Here is an 8,915-nt window from a genome sequence, read left to right on the forward strand (position 1 = left end):
TCGAACATCGACAACTGGATAACCAAATGTCAGAGCGACAAATGATTAACCAAGGAGGCAACTCAGTAACTGAATTTCGAACATCGACAACTGGATAACCAAAAGCCAGAGCGACAAATGATTAACCAAGGAGGCAACTCATTAACTGAATTTCGAACATCGACAACTGGTTAACCAAGAGTCAGGGCGACAAATGATTAACCAAGGAGGCAACTCATTAACTGAATTTCGAACATCGACAACTGGGTAACCAAAAGACACAGGGACAAATGAGTAACCAAAGGGCCAACTCATTAACTGAAATTTCAAAGAGGCAACTCATTAACTGAAATTTTGAACATCGACAACTGGGTAACCAAATGTCAGAGCGACAAATGAGTAACCAAGCAGGCAACTGATTAACTGAAAACTTGTCATTCACATTTGGGACGGAATTCACGATGGGAATGTATTCGGCCCCCTTACCGGGCCTTGGGGTGCTGCTTTCCCGCTTGTGGAACCGAGTTGGGGTCGTCAAATGGCCTGGTGCATTGTTTGAAACACTGGTTAATGAGTTGTCAAGGTCGGAAATCATAGAACATAAGAGCAGCTCATTAACTGAAATTTTGAACATCGACAACTGGTTAACCAAGAGTCAGAGCGACAAATGATTAACCAAGGAGGCAACTCAGTAACTGAATTTCGAACATCGACAACTGGTTAACCAAAAGACACAGGGACAAATGAGTAACCAAAGGGCCAACTCATTAACTGAAATTTCAAAGAGGCAACTCAATAACTGAAATTTTGAACATCGACAACTGGATAACCAAAAGCCAGAGCGACAAATGATTAACCAAGGAGGCAACTCATTAACTGAATTTCGAACATCGACAACTGGATAACCAAATGTCAGAGCGACAAATGATTAACCAAGGAGGCAACTCAGTAACTGAATTTCGAACATCGACAACTGGATAACCAAAAGCCAGAGCGACAAATGATTAACCAAGGAGGCAACTCATTAACTGAATTTCGAACATCGACAACTGGTTAACCAAGAGTCAGGGCGACAAATGATTAACCAAGGAGGCAACTCATTAACTGAATTTCGAACATCGACAACTGGGTAACCAAAAGACACAGGGACAAATGAGTAACCAAAGGGCCAACTCATTAACTGAAATTTCAAAGAGGCAACTCATTAACTGAAATTTTGAACATCGACAACTGGTTAACCAAAAGCCAGAGCGACAAATGATTAACCAAGGAGGCAACTCAATAACTGAATTTCGAACATCGACAACTGATTAACCAAGAGTCAGAGCGACAAATGATTAACCAAGGAGGCAACTCATTAACTGAATTTCGAACATCGACAACTGGTTAACCAAGAGTCAGAGCGACAAATGATTAACCAAGGAGGCAACTCATTAACTGAATTTCGAACATCGACAACTGGTTAACCAAAAGACACAGGGACAAATGAGTAACCAAAGGGCCAACTTAGTAACTGAAATTTCAAAGAGGCAACTCATTAACTGAAATTTTGAACATCGACAACTGGTCAACCAAAAGCAAGAGCGACAAATGATTAACCAAGGAGGCAACTCATTAACTGAATTTCGAACATCGACAACTGGTTAACCAAATGTCAGAGCGACAAATGATTAACCAAGGAGGCAACTCATTAACTGAATTTCGAACATCGACAACTGGTTAACCAAGAGTCAGGGCGACAAATGATTAACCAAGGAGGCAACTCATTAACTGAATTTCGAACATCGACAACTGGGTAACCAAAAGACACAGGGACAAATGAGTAACCAAAGGGCCAACTCATTAACTGAAATTTCAAAGAGGCAACTCAATAACTGAAATTTTGAACATCGACAACTGGTTAACCAAATGTCAGAGCGACAAATGAGTAACCAAGCAGGCAACTGATTAACTGAAAACTTGTCATTCACATTTGGGACGGAATTCACGATGGGAATGTATTCGGCCCCCTTACCGGGCCTTGGGGTGCTGCTTTCCCGCTTGTGGAACCGAGTTGGGGTCGTCAAATGGCCTGGTGCATTGTTTGAAACACTGGTTAATGAGTTGTCAAGGTAGGAAATCATAGAACATAAGAGCAGCTCATTAACTGAAATTTTGAACATCGACAACTGGTTAACCAAAAGCCAGAGCGACAAATGAATAACCAAGGAGGCAACTTAGTAACTGAATTTCGAACATCGACAACTGGTTAACCAAAAGACACAGGGACAAATGAGTAACCAAAGGGCCAACTCATTAACTGAAATTTCAAAGAGGCAACTCATTAACTGAAATTTTGAACATCGACAACTGGTTAACCAAAAGCCAGAGCGACAAATGAGTAACCAAGGAGGCAACTCATTAACTGAATTTCGAACATCGACAACTGGTTAACCAAATGTCAGAGCGACAAATGATAAACCAAGAAGGCAACTCATTAACTGAATTTCGAACATCGACAACTGGTTAACCAAGAGTCAGGGCGACAAATGATTAACCAAGGAGGCAACTCATTAACTGAATTTCGAACATCGACAACTGGGTAACCAAAAGACACAGGGACAAATGAGTAACCAAAGGGCCAACTCATTAACTGAAATTTCAAAGAGGCTACTCATTAACTGAAATTTGAACATCGACAACTGGTTAACCAAATGTCAGAGCGACAAATGAGTAACCAAGCAGGCAACTGATTAACTGAAAACTTGTCATTCACATTAGGGACGGAATTCACGATGGGAATGTATTCGGCCCCCTTACCGGGCCTTGGGGTGCTGCTTTCCCGCTTGTGGAACCGAGTTGGGGTCGTCAAATGGCCTGGTGCATTGTTTGAAACACTGGTTAATGAGTTGTCAAGGTAGGAAATCATAGAACATAAGAGCAGCTCATTAACTGAAATTTTGAACATCGACAACTGGTTAACCAAAAGACACAGGGACAAATGATTAACCAAGGAGGCAACTCATTAACTGAATTTCGAACATCGACAACTGGTTAACCAAAAGACACAGGGACAAATGAGTAACCAAAGGGCCAACTTAGTAACTGAAATTTCAAAGAGGCAACTCATTAACTGAAATTTTGAACATCGACAACTGGTTAACCAAAAGCCAGAGCGACAAATGATTAACCAAGGAGGCAACTCATTAACTGAATTTCGAACATCGACAACTGGTTAACCAAATGTCAGAGCGACAAATGATTAACCAAGGAGGCAACTCATTAACTGAATTTCGAACATCGACAACTGGTTAACCAAGAGTCAGGGCGACAAATGATTAACCAAGGAGGCAACTCATTAACTGAATTTCGAACATCGACAACTGGGTAACCAAAAGACACAGGGACAAATGAGTAACCAAAGGGCCAACTCATTAACTGAAATTTCAAAGAGGCAACTCAATAACTGAAATTTTGAACATCGACAACTGGTTAACCAAATGTCAGAGCGACAAATGAGTAACCAAGCAGGCAACTGATTAACTGAAAACTTGTCATTCACATTTGGGACGGAATTCACGATGGGAATGTATTCGGCCCCCTTACCGGGCCTTGGGGTGCTGCTTTCCCGCTTGTGGAACCGAGTTGGGGTCGTCAAATGGCCTGGTGCATTGTTTGAAACACTGGTTAATGAGTTGTCAAGGTAGGAAATCATAGAACATAAGAGCAGCTCATTAACTGAAATTTTGAACATCGACAACTGGTTAACCAAAAGCCAGAGCGACAAATGATTAACCAAGGAGGCAACTCATTAACTGAATTTCGAACATCGACAACTGGGTAACCAAAAGACACAGGGACAAATGAGTAACCAAAGGGCCAACTCATTAACTGAAATTTCAAAGAGGCAACTCATTAACTGAAATTTTGAACATCGACAACTGGTTAACCAAAAGCCAGAGCGACAAATGATTAACCAAGGAGGCAACTCATTAACTGAATTTCGAACATCGAAAACTGGCTAACCAAATGTCAGAGCGACAAATGATTAACCAAGGAGGCAACTCATTAACTGAATTTCGAACATCGACAACTGGTTAACCAAGAGTCAGAGCGACAAATGATTAACCAAGGAGGCAACTCATTAACTGAATTTCGAACATCGACAACTGGGTAACCAAAAGACACAGGGACAAATGAGTAACCAAAGGGCCAACTCATTAACTGAAATTTCAAAGAGGCTACTCATTAACTGAAATTTGAACATCGACAACTGGTTAACCAAATGTCAGAGCGACAAATGAGTAACCAAGCAGGCAACTGATTAACTGAAAACTTGTCATTCACATTTGGGACGGAATTCACGATGGGAATGTATTCGGCCCCCTTACCGGGCCTTGGGGTGCTGCTTTCCCGCTTGTGGAACCGAGTTGGGGTCGTCAAATGGCCTGGTGCATTGTTTGAAACACTGGTTAATGAGTTGTCAAGGTAGGAAACCATAGAACATAAGAGCAGCTCATTAACTGAAATTTTGAACATCGACAACTGGTTAACCAAAAGACACAGGGACAAATGAGTAACCAAAGGGCCAACTCATTAACTGAAATTTCAAAGAGGCAACTCATTAACTGAAATTTTGAACATCGACAACTGGTTAACCAAAAGCCAGAGCGACAAATGAGTAACCAAGGAGGCAACTCATTAACTGAATTTCGAACATCGACAACTGGTTAACCAAATGTCAGAGCGACAAATGAAAAACCAAGGAGGCAACTCATTAACTGAATTTCGAACATCGACAACTGGTTAACCAAGAGTCAGGGCGACAAATGATTAACCAAGGAGGCAACTCATTAACTGAATTTCGAACATCGACAACTGGTTAACCAAAAGACACAGGGACAAATGAGTAACCAAAGGGCCAACTCATTAACTGAAATTTCAAAGAGGCAACTCAGTAACTGAATTTCGAACATCGACAACTGGTTAACCAAATGTCAGAGCGACAAATGATTAACCAAGCAGGCAACTGATTAACTGAAATTTTAAAATTGACAACTGTATAACCAAAAGTGGGAACTCATGCTTCGGACGGGCTTACATACGGCAGGCTGACGCCCGGCAGAGGCCCGGGCTTCGCCTCCCTTGCGTAAGCGACCGTCTCCGAATCGATTAAAGGCGTAAAATCGGAGTTCAGAGCGGGAAAATTTTTTCCCGAAAACGGCCGGAAAAAAAAAAATGTCTCCTTTTCCGCCGAGCAGGGTGGCATTCGAACGGGCACGGGAAGCCGCGTCTAACGGTGTAAAAACGGCTTGGCTCCGACGCGGGAGTGCGGAGATATGGCCGTTCAAAGTTGTACTGGAAGTCCGGAAGGAGAAAAATTTGACTGCCTGTAGCCGAAAAAAGTTCCAGCGGTCGGTCACAAAAGTCAAATCCGTCCCGCTGATTTGACACTTGTCATTTCTGGCAGGGGGGATTGGCGGGGTACCTGGAGAATGGTAGGAGGTGGTTTTTCGAGACTTTATCTGTTTTCCAGATTACTGTCTAGGGCCTCCAGGTCTGCAGAGACCGACCCGGGCTGCCGTCCAACCGACTTTTAACCCTTTTTGGGTGGAAATTTATTTCCATTTTTAACCAATTTTCGGGTTTTTGGTCGGGCTTAAAAACGGCAGCCTGACGCCCGGCAGAGGCCGGGGCTTCGGCTCCCTTGCGTAAGGGACCGTATACGAAACGATTAAAGCCGAAAAATCCGAGTTCAGAGCGGGAATTTTTTTTCCCGAAATCGGCCGAAAAATAAAAAAATTCTCCTTTTCCGCCGAGCAGGGCGGCATTCGAACGGGCACGGGAAGCCGCGTCTAACGGTGTAAAAACGGCTTGGCTCCGACGCGGGAGTGCGGAGATATGGCCGTTCAAAGTTGTACTGGAAGTCCGGAAGGAGAAAAATTTGACTGCCTGTAGCCGAAAAAAGTTCCAGCGGTCGGTCACAAAAGTCAAATCCGTCCCGCTGATTTGACACTTGTCATTTCTGGCAGGGGGGATTGGCGGGGTACCTGGAGAATGGTAGGAGGTGGTTTCTCGAGACTTTATCTGTTTTCCAGATTACTGTCTAGGGCCTCCAGGTCTGCAGAGACCGACCCGGGCTGCCGTCCAACCGACTTTTAACCCTTTTTGGGTGGAAATTTATTTCCATTTTTAACCAATTTTCGGGTTTTTGGTCGGGCTTAAAAAACGGCAGCCTGACGCCTGGCAGAGGCCGGGGCTTCGGCTCCCCTTGCGTAAGGGACCGTATTCGACCCGATTAAGCCCCGAAAATGGATCCAAATGTCGGCCGACCAAGTAAGCTTGCTGGGGAGAGAGACTAAGTGCCGGGCTGGGCACCTCATTAACCAGTGAAAAGTTTTGGCTGCTGGAGAGACTAAGTCCCAGCCTGGGCACATCATTAACCATAAATGAAAAAGGCGAGGCCGAGTCTGGTGCATGGCTAACTGATTAACCAAATTGGCAAGGCCCGGGCTGAAAGTGAATGAGCGACCCGTGGCCAGGGGGCTGGAATGCGGGAGAGAATCCAACCCCCAAAATATGGAAGTCCGATGAGAAAATATTCGGCCGCCTTTTGCGGGCCTCGGGTGTTGCTTCCCGGCCTGGGAAAGTGAGTTGCTCCCGGCAAATTGACATGTGCATTTTTTGATTTCGAGACATGATTAACCAAATCACGGAAGTCCGGTGAGAAAAGATTCGGCCGCTTCACGCCGGCCTCGGGTGATGCTTTCCGGCTTGGGAAAGTGAGTTGCTACCGCCAAATTGACATGTGTCATTTCTGGCAAGTGTCTCAGGACATAGTTTATGAGTTGCAGCTTGGGAAATCATTAACCTAGTCGGAAGTCCCGATGAAGAAAAAAAAAAGTGCCATTTGCGGCGATTTGGGTGCTCCTGGTCGGATAGAGGTGGCCGTTTGACCCGCTGATTTGACACTTGTCATTTCTGGCAGGGGGGGTTGGCGGGGTGCCCGGAGATTTTCGGGAACACGATTTTCAGAACAAAATTCACTCAGCGGGAGCACTTTGAAAATGCCCGAAAAGTGTTACTTTGCTAAAAGGCTCATTTTATCAATATAGAGACCTTTCAAAGAGTATTGGAAAGTCATATTAAAATGGTTTTGTGGCTTTTATGACTTAATGACAAAAAACTCTAAGTGTGAATCTGAAATCGTAGACAGACAGCAGAAACATATAAATAATTCCAGCGTCTAAGTTTCATTTGCTGTCTGTCACACAGGTGCCTCTGAACCGGTCAGGGCCTGTGACCCCACTGAGCTTGTGTTTTATGGCTTATGCACACGCAGTGTTTGCACCAAGTTCCCCTGTGTTGTGCGCTCAGTGGGCCCGTCCAAGACAGCAGAAACAAGACGTACATGCCAGCGTCTTTAAAGTTTCATTTGTTGTCTTGTCACACAGGTGCCTCTGAACGGGTCAGGGCCTGTGACCCCACTGAGTTGTTTACTGGGGCTAATGCACAAGCAGTGTTTTGTCAGATCCCACTGTGTTGTGCGCTCAGTGGGTCCGTCTAAAAGGACAAGACAGCAGAAACATTCCAGCGAGTTTCATTTGTTGTCTTGTCACACAGGTGCCTCTGAACGGGTCAGGGCCTGTGACCCCACTGAGTTGTTTACTGGGGCTAACGCACAAGCAGTGTTTGTCAGAGAGTTCCACTGTGTTGTGCGCTCAGTGGGTCCATCTAAAATGACAAGACAGCAGAAACATTCCAGCGAGTTTCATTTGTTGTCTTGTCACACAGGTGCCTCTGAACGGGTCAGGGCCTGTGACCCCACTGAGTTGTTTACTGGGGCTAACGCACAAGCAGTGTTTGTCAGAGAGTTCCACTGTGTTGTGCGCTCAGTGGGTCCGTCTAAAATGACAAGACAGCAGAAACATTCCAGCGAGTTTCATTTGTTGTCTTGTCACACAGGTGCCTCTGAACGGGTCAGGGCCTGTGACCCCACTGAGTTGTTTACTGGGGCTAACGCACAAGCAGTGTTTGTCAGAGAGTTCCACTGTGTTGTGCGCTCAGTGGGTCCGTCTAAAATGACAAGACAGCAGAAACATTCCAGCGAGTTCCATTTGTTGTCTTGTCACACAGGTGCCTCTGAGCGGGTCAGGGCCTGTGACCCCATTGAGCTTTGTGAGCAACGTATGCACACGCAGTGTTTGCAACGAGATTCCCCTGTGTCGTGCGCTCAGTGGGCCCGTACGACCGATTTGGTGACTCGCGTCCGTAGTGGGAGTCCCCGGGTCGGCCCAGTATAGAGAGAGGCTGGTGTTCAGGCTATTTCAGGGTTTCCTCTCGTTTCTGTCGCTGGTGACAAGACGGGCATGCACACGGCGAGTCAGAGAGAGGGTGTCGGCGCAGCTCCCGGTGTTTTCTTCCTTGGCCGCGCCCTTCTCTTTGTCCTTGAAACTCTTTCGCGTGAGTCCGAGACGTCCTGTGATTCTCAGTGGTCCTATTCAGGCAGCGGAGCGGGTGTCCGCGTCTTGTGCACGAAATCTTGTGTGCTCAGTGCGTCCCGTTCTGCTAGCTGAAGACGCTATTTCTCTGGCAAATTTCAGCAAAGAAACGCGCACGCAGACAGACACACGCACGCGTGGTGTAGGTTGTTGTTGTGTGAGTGGTTTTTCTTGCCTTGACGGTTACCGGTTGCAAACACAATTAAGTTGAACCCGGCACCAACCTCTCTGTGGTGGGGAGGCCATGTGCCCAGCAAGACAAAGCGATTGTTGGTGGTGGTGGTGGTGATGGTGGTGGTGGCTAATAAAGAAAGGTCGTATTTCGCTAGCTTTACCCCGAGCGTGTTCTCGCGACTTGGTTGGTCTTCCGTCCTGACGGTGGTTCCGCGCGCGTGCGCGAGCTCAGCCTGATGCAAAAACACCAAAAAACCCTTCTGTGCCTCACACAAAGTGGTG

The sequence above is a fragment of the Somniosus microcephalus genome, unplaced genomic scaffold (assembly GCF_052327205.1).
Source record: "Somniosus microcephalus isolate GS21.2 unplaced genomic scaffold, FLI_Smic_1.0 scaffold517, whole genome shotgun sequence".
Classification (NCBI taxonomy): Eukaryota; Metazoa; Chordata; class Chondrichthyes; order Squaliformes; family Somniosidae; genus Somniosus; species Somniosus microcephalus.